Below are 11,370 nucleotides of genomic sequence, written 5' to 3' on the forward strand. Positions count from 1 at the left end.
TATCATCCTGTGCAGGAAGGCAAAGGAAGAGCACAGGACTGAGAGCCTGATGGCAAACAGAGGCTGTCCAGGGCAGAGCTGGGCTGGGAGCTCACCTGAGAGATCTTGTGTGGCCAAGCTAATCATGAACTTCACCCTCTTGTTACAGCAGAACTGGAGCCATGATATTTTATGAAAAATCCTTTCCTTAGGATTTTTCTTCCTAAGAAGCTGAGAGGCCTCAGGAACAAAATGTAAACAATGATTGCTGCTGTGGAATGCAACAGGTGGATCTGGGATTGGTCTCATCTGGTTGTTTTTAATTAATGGCCAAGCACAGTCCAGCTGTCCAGACTGTCTTGGTCAGAGATAAACCTTTGTTATTCATTCCTTTTTCTATTCTTAGCTGCCTTCTGATGAAATCCTCCCTTCTATTCTTTTATTTTACTTTTTAACATAATATATATCATAAAATAGTAAACCAAGCCTTCTGAACATGGAGGCAGATGCATCATTCTCTCTCCCCTTCGATGCTGATTTACAATACAGAACCTTATTATTCTTTATCTGGCATTCCCTGCTTGGATGAACATAACTAGGCTGTGTCTTCCAAACACATTATTACCCATCTTCATTGTTTTAACATAATCCTTACCCACAGAGAGATTATTTCAATGCTTCAGAAATTAATAAACAGAAAGGAGTGACAGGCAGTGTTTGCTAATGGCACATCTCCAGTCACAAGAGGGCTCAACCCTTGCTGGCACCTGCAGCTCTCAAACCACATCCATTAAAGCAAATCAACTAAAAATCAGGAAACCAGATGAAGATTCATACTGACTAAACAAGTTACACTACCTATAAATTTTCCCAAAAAATGGGTAATACTTCTGCTACAAGGTGCACAGGAATGGGAAATATTTCCTCAACTAACATGCCATTTTGAAGTTACAACAAAACAGAATGTAGATACACATCTTTACATCCCCAGGTTCACCCACTGACAGCCTGCCTGCCTGGGTGTTGGGCATCTGCTCTGGTTTAGCAGTTTGGCCCCCCCAAACCCAATGAACATTTCCCCCTGAACAGGAGACAGTGGAAACAGCAGCTCATGGACCAGCCTGAGTGGTGCTGAAGGAAGGAAGAGCAGCAGCCACTTGATTGCCATGGGCAGTTCCAAAGGAGTTCAGGTCTTCAGTTCCCTGCCATTCCGAATTCAAACATCAAACATGCTGTTTCAAGGAACCCTGGATGCAGCTTCACAGAACCAATATTAATTCAATGAACCAAAAAGAAAAACAAACATCCCACAGTTGTTTCCTTCTCCAAACTTTAGGGAAACAGGTTTCCAGCTGTGCTCTGTGTACTGAATATGCTTGTTCAGCAATGGTTTGATGGGCAAACCTGCACCAACTTTTGAGCTGTGATTATGGAGGTGCATTGAGGTTTTCAGTCACTGGGGGAGTTTATGGTCCCTGCACGTGTCACATAATTTATGGCTTGTCTTACACACACAGAGCACACACCAGAACTGCAAACACTTGCCCGTGGGACAGGCTGCTTTATGGCTTAATATGCTTATGGTTGTAATAAAATTTATTTTAGGAGAAAGCAGTAAAACAAAATTTAGAGAGTGGAATAATGGGATAATTATGCTCTAAAACCAAATGGGTTTTCTTTATGTCACCATTTCATAAAGTCAAAACAATTTATTATAGCAGTACCTCAATAACCTCACTACCTATTGGTCAGTTGCCACTTCCATTATAAATTCTGCTTTTCAAGACCTTCATAGAGCACAGCAATTCCAGCTTATATTAAACTAAAACTTGCCATATCGACAAGTTATAAGCACAAATGCAGTTCTCCACACCTCAAATGGCTAAAATCCATTTTTAGGATCAGGATCTATTTGGGGAGAGGGAGTCTGGGGCGGAAGGTTTGCTTCCAGGAGCACAAGTGAACAATAAGATAATATTAGCTATAGAAATATCACAGCCTTTTCCAGGTTCTCAGTGTTTCTGGCATTGCAGGGATAAGGAATGGAACAGATCCTCAGGCTGGTTAAAGAAAAGCCCATGGAGCCAAAAGTGGGGGCAGTGGGGAAGGAAGAGGAAGCCCAGTTATTTGTGCACTTGGAATAATGCTGTACCATCTATTTTACAGCTTTGACAGGGAGGCCACGTCCTGAATTCCCCAGATGTGCAAAATTTTAATTCACTAGAAGTTGAGGAATTGAGGGCAGTTTCTAAAGCAAAAGAGGAGACAAATGAAGCAGAAAAAAAGAATTCTTAAAGGCACCAATAGGCTCTCAGCTCTATATCAGAACCCTCATATAAACAGTAATCTCATAAAAATTAATAACAGACATTTTTTTCAAGAGAAAGTTGGGAGCATTCTGTAACACTTAGCATGCAAATGAGACAGTAGTAACACATGCATTCAGGCTGAACACTCGATAAGTTCCAAGTTTCTGAAATGAGTCCTACAGAAACAGATGCTGTCATTTCTCATTCCTCCAATTGTTCCTTGCTCTGCTTCCTTCAGAAGCAGCTGGAGGTTCAGGGTTAGCTCTGGGATGCCTCCCTCAGCACAATCTTTGCCTTTGCTCCTCTCCTTTGGGCAGAAGCAGCCCAGGCACAGATCATCAGCCCTGGGGTGGCAGAACCCAGAGTGCCCCAGGCTGCTGGAAGCCCCAGGCTGGCCCTGCTGCAGGGGAAGGGGCTCTGGGGAGCTCAGCAGTGCCAGCCAGGCACTGAGCTGCACACCTGAGAGCCAGGAGCATCCTACAGCTGATGCCTGGAGAACAGAGACTGGACAGAGCTCAAGAATAAAGCTGGGATTTATTAAGATGCCTCAAATAGATCCACCTTGGGCAGCACACCCCAAAATGACCTCAAAATGGACAACAGGTCATGGGGTCTCACACTTTTGTAAGTTCTGGAGCTGATTGTCCATTTGCAGCTTTAGCCCATGAAATCCCAACCTTGTTTTTCTCTCTTCAGCCCACGCTGTTTGTGCTCTTGAGCCTGAGATTTGGATCATTTGTCCTCAGTCCACAGCTACAGAAGGAATTGTTTTGTCTGCCTACCCTGTGAAGAGAGCTTACTATCTCCTAATATGAAGCCTAGACTTACACACTAAAGCAGAATAGAATCTGAAAAATATAAAAAGCTGAAACCTGAGGCATCACAGTCAGGGGAAGAGCCCCTTCCCAGGATCCAGCAACAAAGCAAATTTTTCAGGCAAGAGTCTTCATGATTCCATTTCATAGCAAAACAATTTGCAAGTCTATTCCACACATTATCTGTAACCTTCTTTTGTCTCTGGCTATTAAAACTGAGTTGGCACTCAGCACCTCCAGAATTAATCAGAAATCAGTAGCATTGTCCTGCTGGAGACATTCTACAGAGAATTCTGGCACCACAGGGTCATCTAGAAAATCACTACTGCCTTCCCCACACTGTGGCAAGGCTGCAGGGAAGTCCACACAGTCTAAACTTCCCTATTAACTCTGAAGCTTTCCAATTTACCACTTCTTCACATCAAATATAGATTAGTTTCTTTAATTGCCCTGTATAAATTCATAGCTGAAATGTTTGACTTGCCCAGAACAAATTGTCTGTCAGGAAGATGTTTTGCAGCCAAGCAGATAGCTTAATTGGATATTTAACTTAACTGCAGGCTTTGTTTCTTCATATTTCAAGTCTAATTCCTTAGTGTTTGCTGAATTATGCATTCTGAACACATCTCTAGATTGTCTGACTTTGAGTGTTCTGTTATTCTTTGAAAATAAACATGCTTCACTATTAGCTTCTAGCTCCCTGCCATTCCTACATGGTTTTCCCATATTCCAAAAAACCCACGGCAGGCAGGTCCCTCCAGGACATGAAACACAAAGCAACTCTGCTGTCCCCAGTTAGCATTTGGAGAGTTACAGTCTGGAAATATTAATTTGCAGATGAGACACCTCCCTGGCAGTGAGGCAGGGCACATCTGGATGGAGCCCACGCCTGCAGAGGTCTAGGGAGTGCAGGCTAACTCAGCTGGCAGAGCAGGATACTGCCCAGAACTCCCATTTCTGTGATTCCAGACTTCCTGTGTCATTTATGGCCCCAAACTTCCCTCCAGAGCTCAGTGGGTGCATCAGCTCTGCCACCTCCCCACCCCAGAGCCAGAACCTTCCCCCACAGGCAAGCCCAGGGGAAAACAGTGGCAGCCAATATTTCTCTGACCTCCCCAGAGAGCTTTCACCAGGAAAACCAAATTTTCATTTCAGATCCCAGCCTCCTTTTCCCTTTGCTGCCCTCAGGGGCACGAGAGGGCAGTTTGCTGGGAAATTGTTGAGCACTCACAGCCCAGAGAGCACAGCAGCCCAACTCACACTCAGTGGGATGCTACAACCACAGGAGGAACCTCTGGAATGTCCTTGCTCCCACCAGATCCTCAACATTCTCCTGGTGGAGTTTTCCATATTGTTGTGTAATGATAAGCACACAAGAGAAAACAGAACATATACTCAAAATTTATATCCCGTAGCATATGGCAAATTGGATCAAGAGCTTAGTAAAGTGAATAATTTATATAGATTGGGATGCTTCTGATTTTGCTATCAACTTTGTCTTTGGGCATCTGTTCTCTTTGAAAGCTGCACAACTTTTGCTGAGAATGGCCTCCCCTCCTCCTGCTTAGCACAGTGCATGATTCCATTGTCTCACTGATTGGCTGTTTGATAATTTTTCAACATCACTTATTCAGATATTATTGATTTTCAATTGAATCTAATTGCATGACACTCAGAACCCACAGGTAAGAAGCTTTATATTCTGTGAGATGAGGTCAACATAATAATGTTGGAAGTCCAGCAAGAGTCAGAAAACCCACTTCCATAAGTCCATAATAATTTAGTGCCCCAAGTAAAGCCAACCAGCTGACAAAGGTTCTCAGGATGACATCCCAGCATTAGATGTCACAGCTGGATTTACAGTCAAAGCAACACTGGTTCTGCCTAGGACACTCTACTGAAGCCCATCCAGGAGTTAAAAGCCATTTGCTGTGCTGATTTTTTCATTTTTATACCTTATTAGTAACGACAGGATAACCTTCACAACTCTTTCATAATTTGCTTTTAAACAAATTCTACTTCATATTGTTCTTTTACTTCATTGCACGACAGAACTTGGCCTTTTTGAAGAAGTTTATTGCAATTTCTAATCCCTTCTTCAGGGTTGGAATACAGATTTCTGAGAATATAAATCAATGTGGAATGAAACAAATGTGCTCTACAGAACTGGGTGCACAAGATGAGCTGAATGCTCAGTTTAAGTATGAAGGAAACTTAAATTTAGCTGTAAAGCTGTGCTGCATCCTGCTTTGATAAAAGGCTTGCCCTGCACATAATACATCACTCAAAATGCCCATGTGGTTAGAACAGGAGCAGCAATGGCCTTATCAGCTCAAAAGCATCTGATGAAGGGAACCAGAGTCTTTTGACTGTTATGATAAAAATTAATAATGAACACCTACTGAAACCAAGACAGAGAACATTATATAGAGTAGATGGTGAATGACACTATATATATATACACACAAACAGAGCTGAGATGTTGCTTTTCAAATAGTTAATGAATAATTAATGGTTCACTTGATGAAATGAATTTGCTTATTTTCATAATTTCCATACTGTCAAACCCTTTGCACCTACATCAAAAAAAGGGACAGGAGAAGGAGAAGAAAATGGCAATTTGTTTGAAAGCCTGCTTCATTAATATTCAAGATCATCCATTTTAAAGCAGCCATTTACAAATCAAACATTCAGTGTGTGCCATTTTGCATACCAACGACATTATAATATGAACAACATCAAATTTCAATTACAAGCACATGAAGCCAAAATCAGCTCTCAAGCAAAAGTGGGATAGATGAAGAATGCTCTAAATTCTTAGGGTAGGACTTGATAGAACTTTGGAGCTTTCTCTCTGCTCGAAGAAAATGATTCCTTTGTCCCACAGGCCAACATGAAGAATGTATTTGGTTTCCATAAATGGATGTGATTCTTTTCCACTGGACACCAGTTTCACATCAAATTAAAGGAAGCAAACTAACAGAGAATGAGCTCAGCAGCCTGGCAAATGCTTTTGCTCATGTTCTCCCATATACCCTTCACAGATTTAACCCTACCTACTTTAGCAATAAAATAAGACTACTTAAAAATATTTATAACACCTATTTCTATAAAATCCTAACATTCAATATTGGAGGCAAATGCTAACCTGTTGAAGTGCTGATAAATGCTTTTATTACACAATTTCAGCAGGCAGGCTCCTGAGCATATCCTGTCTCTCAATCTGGCCACAGAAATACCCATCACAAGTGTTTTGTAGAAATATTGGCAGTTAGTAAACAAAGAATCACCATAATAAGCTAAGCCTAAGTACTGGTAGCTCTTCATTTATTTTAACCTATTTTCCAGCATTGACAGTATTTGTTAGTGAACCAGAAAAGACAGAGAAGCATTCTTAGATAGGGGAGTAAAACCAAAGACCTCTCTTTGAATTCAGGTAAGAAAGCACAGAGCTTTGCAAATTGTAAATAGAAGTGAGCTTTCCCTCCCAGCAAGGTTCTGTCAGGGTTTGGTAGGAGTTCCAAGTCAGTTATAGTCTTCAAAGTCATCCAATCTACCTGGTGACACAGGGAATCATCTTTCCAGGTGGGTTTTGGCCAAAATGCACGTGGAAGCAGCAATATTACAATTACAAATAATTAATGTGCTGCAGTGATCTGTAAACTTGCCAATTATCCATTGATTTTCCATCCAGTCTCTGCCATTAGTGAAGTAAATTGAAACCAGAATGAGCAAAGGAACTTATTAATTCCAGCAGCAGACCAGTCACAGCTGGGAAGAAGTTTGGTGCCTCAGTTTGCAGCTCTGCCCATTTGTCCCTCCTCGGGACAGCTTCAACACCTGCAGCCCTTTAATACAAAATCACACAGAGCATCCCATCACCACAGAGGAAGCACACCAGCTCCTGCACTGGGGCTTCAGAAACTGACTCAGTTCACCCACTGAGGATCCACATTCACAGCCACAACCAGGCAGGACAAGGCTGCAGTTAAATGAACATGAAGAATCAAGAGCTCTGGATACAGCAGAAAGTTTAGTGCCTAAAATGTTTACAGAAGAGGATGGATTAAAACATGCACCCTGTTGGTAAAAGGCAAAAGGAATCTCAGTGGCCTCTGTGGCACAAAGGGGTAGCTGGGATTTGTGTTTATGTGGGTACCAGCAGCTCCTGAGAGGTTTGGTGTGGACAAGAGGCTCTGTAATATTGATTATGCACGAAAGAATTGACTCACACAGCATTTACAGACCAGGAGCAGCAGGACAGAAATGCTAGCAGGTGAATCAGAGGGTTATTAGGAGGAAAAAAAAAAAACCCTAAAACATTATTAAAAAATGCCTTCTAACCCAAACACTTGATTGCTGGCAGGAGGGAGATGCCTGGATATCACAACAAAGGATTTTGCTGTAGATGCTCAGCAAAGCCACCCACAGAGGCCACTGAACAGGAGCAAACTGATGAGCTGGAAGAGCAAAAGGGCAAAACAGAGCAGATCTGAGCCACAGAGAGCAGACACCCAGCTGGGAAGGCTGAGGGATCAAAGGTGCAATTAAAAGTCTGCAGACAGGAATAGAAATATTGACCAGCAAAGTTAGACAGCTCCAAATGTAGAACAGCAGGGAACTCCACAGAGGGTGGGAGAGGCATTAAGGTCGACCCAGGCAGGATTTCAATCAAGAGGAGCAAGGTAACACCTGGTCAGAGGCTGGGAGGGCGTGAGGATGAATCTCTGAATGCTGCAGAGCATCTAAGCTGTGGAAGAGGAAAATTCTGGTCCAAACTGGACAAACAGAGCAGACTTGCAGGTGCTGCAGACATTCTGCATGAAGAGACTTGGATAACCCTGGGTAAATGTTTATATTAGATCAACAGCTGACTGCTATTTACCACTTCAGCTAAAGACCAGCATTTTATGAGAAGGGTAAAGACAGTTTTATTCACTCAACAAGCCCTGCTGACCTGGAGAGCACGTGGCCATCATCTGTGTGCCTGAACCTGGGGTGGGTTTTGCTTACAACTGTTTTTTCAACCTTTGATTTAAATTTTTCAGCTTGAATCTGCTGTTCCTAAGAACATTCAGGTCTCCTCTGTAGTTTCAATGACAAAATCAGAGAGTGGACCTACAAGGGCAGATTTTTCTGGAAGAACAGAAATTTCCTTTTTCAGCAAAGTTCACTTACAACAGTTTCTTCTTTGGTCATGCAAGCCCTTCCTAGGGTACCATTCTGCACAGGCTGAGACATGAGGAGCTTTTCTTGCTGCATGAGTCACTTCCCTACACCAGCATAAAAACCTCTGATGTTACTAAGGATGTTCCTTAGAGTTATCTGGAGATGCAGATCTGCATGAATAATGTATGTATGGGGCTGGTAACAGAACCAAAATATGTATTAGAAGTTCATTTGACTCATGCAAAAAGTAAAATGTTAAGGCTTTTTAAAGGAATACAAATGTAAATTCCTTTTTCAGATCAACCTCTGAAGGATTTTTGAGGACCAGAAGTTTAAGAACAGCCTAATTGCAAATACCCTTTTGAAAGTTTAACAATCAACATTCCTGAAAAGTTTTCTGTCACTTATGGAATACTGGATTATGTCTGAAAAAGATGCAACCCAAGTTTAAGAGATCTGTCTCCTCAAAAAATTCAGCAAAATTTCTTCTCCAGAAAAAAATCCCCCAGTAAAACTGGTAAAACCCAGTTCAAATTTCATAAGCAGAGAAATAATTTTTATTACAAATGGGAGGGAACTATGAAAATGCACTGCTTTAGGTCACCAGGTGTGTTTCAGGGATGAGACCTGAAACTCTGCCTCCTTCTGCAGTTTCAGCATTAATGCACCAAACTGCCAATGAAACAGTCTTGATACTCTCTTTAGATCTTAAGTGTACTTTTAGTTATAAATAAAATAAATTATAACACATAAAATTTAAGAGATGTGGTTCATTACACAGGAGAATAGTTAATCTGACTGAGCTTCATAGAAGCCAGGATAAAATCTTCTTGGAATAAAAATAAATAACTGAGCAAATTAGATTTCCTGGTGTTTTATCCAATTAATCCACCTCTCAACTCAAATTTGTTAGCTTTTTAATTACCAGTTAATCTCATCCATACAATTAGGAGCTTTTCTGGTCACACTTTATAAAGTTTACCATGATTTCAGTGGGGTCTTTGGGTGTGTGGGGTTATTGTTTGGCTTCTTTATAAATAATGGCCTGGCTTATTCACCTTCATGGGCATAATACTGGAACCAATAACAATACACCCTCCCTGCTTAAAGGTATTACTGCCTAGGAACAGCCAGGTCAGACTGCATTGCTAATGCTTTGTCCCTGGTATAAAAGAACAGCATGGAAATATTCCTGGTTATCTATTGACCAACCTTGCTGTAGTGCAGAGGATTCTTCAGAAATTCCCTGGGATGAATTACAGAACATCATTGTTGGATATTATGTAAGGAAGTGTAAAAGCAAGCACAATATTTTTCACTTATTTCCAATATTTAAGGCAGAGATTTGAAATAGTATATTTAAAGTGACCAGAATTTAATTTTAAAAAGAATAATTAAAAAAAAAGCCATAAAGCTGTTTGAATATGATCTGTACCATCTACCTCTAAACAGATTCCAAAGCACTGGTCTCTGGAACTGATGTCTCACCAATACAAATCACAATCCTATTTTTGGTTATTTATGAACACAGGGGGACTGCAAAGCTAATACTTTTAGCAGCCTTCATTCATTTTTAAGCATCTCACTCTTGCAAGGAAATTGCATTTTGCCAACAGAAACATAACTCACAATGTTGTCCTCCAAATCAAGTGCCACCTCCTTTGGTTTACAATGCTTCAACCAAAAGCTAAAAAATATAACTTCAAAATTGAAATTCAAATTGTATAGGGAGTTTTCTTGGTCAGCCAAGACTCTTTCCCAACATGAATTCCCCAGCATTTACACATCCATATTTCTGCAAGTACAGTTCACACCTCCCTTTCACTTATGCAGCCATATCTGTCAAAGTCAGTCAAACACAGAACCATACTTCTTGAACCTTCCTAGCAACACAGCCATAAATCACAAATTCTGCAGACAAATTAAATTTATTAAGCAGTTTATGCTGCTCTCAAGGAGCTCCTTGTCCAACCACCTCTGTCCTACTTGGCTGCAGGTAGAGAAGAAAAGCAAATTAAGTGCTGTGGGCAGAGCACATTTATTGGGTAACCCAAACATCACACAAAGATCTCACATGGCTTTTCATGTAGAGAAAAGAGTGTTAACCTGCTTTTCCACAAAAGGGAAAAAAAAAATCATAAATAAATGGGAAAACAAGGTAGCTTGAGGCATTTAAGTGCCATTGAATTATGACATTTGATGGCTGAATTCCCCCTGAGGTGCCCCTGCACAGCTCTCTCCTGGCTGCACTGCACATCCTGCTGCTCCAAGGCCACAGCAATCCTGAGCATCTGACATTTCCTGACTGCTTGTCTCAGTCCAGACTGCATCCAGAGCAAGTCTGGGATTTTTGCACTCAGGGAGGGGCAGCAGGGGGTGGTGCAGGAGGAGCATTCAGACCTGAAGTTCTTTAATCTCCATCCAGGACAGTCATGAGGCAGTGCTAGAAGGCTTAGCATTATTTATTCTAAACATCTCCTGGCAAGAGATACAGCCTTTGAAGTGTAATTAAAAAATTAATTTCAAAAAAGGCACAATTTAATATAACCTCAAGATTTCTTCTAGCGTCAAAAATTTAGAAGGAGGCATCATTTATCACAGTCTGGAGGCTGGGAAACTTCACTGCAGGTGCATTTATCCTGGCAGTGTCTCTGCTATCTTACAATTCACCTCTTGAAGGGCTAGAGTTATTCTATACACATAAGCACTTGCCAGTAAGATCTGACATCAAAATTAAAATGCAGTTGTGTAAGTGTAAACAGCATCTCAGAGTCAAAAAACAGATGGGGTAGATGTTAGCTCAAGAGCTATACAAAAAGGCAAGGAGAGCTTCAATAGGGAGAGACTGACATTAAAAAAAAAATCACTTTAACTACATTCCTACTTTACCTTAGGAGGCATTTTGACAGGATTGTGTAAAATAATCAAGTTTTCCTGGGGAACCATCCCAGCAGATTGCAGCAATGTGCTCCATCCCATCTCCCCATCTTTTGTGGGCATTTATGTGTCAATCTCCAGAGAGCCATGAGGTGGCAGCAAGATAGATGCAGACATTTCATATATTCTCATAAATTTATTGTAGGCAAAGATCATTCCAA

This window comes from Fringilla coelebs, assembly GCF_963513975.1.
Source record: "Fringilla coelebs genome assembly, chromosome: 16".
NCBI classification, from domain to species: domain Eukaryota; kingdom Metazoa; phylum Chordata; class Aves; order Passeriformes; family Fringillidae; genus Fringilla; species Fringilla coelebs.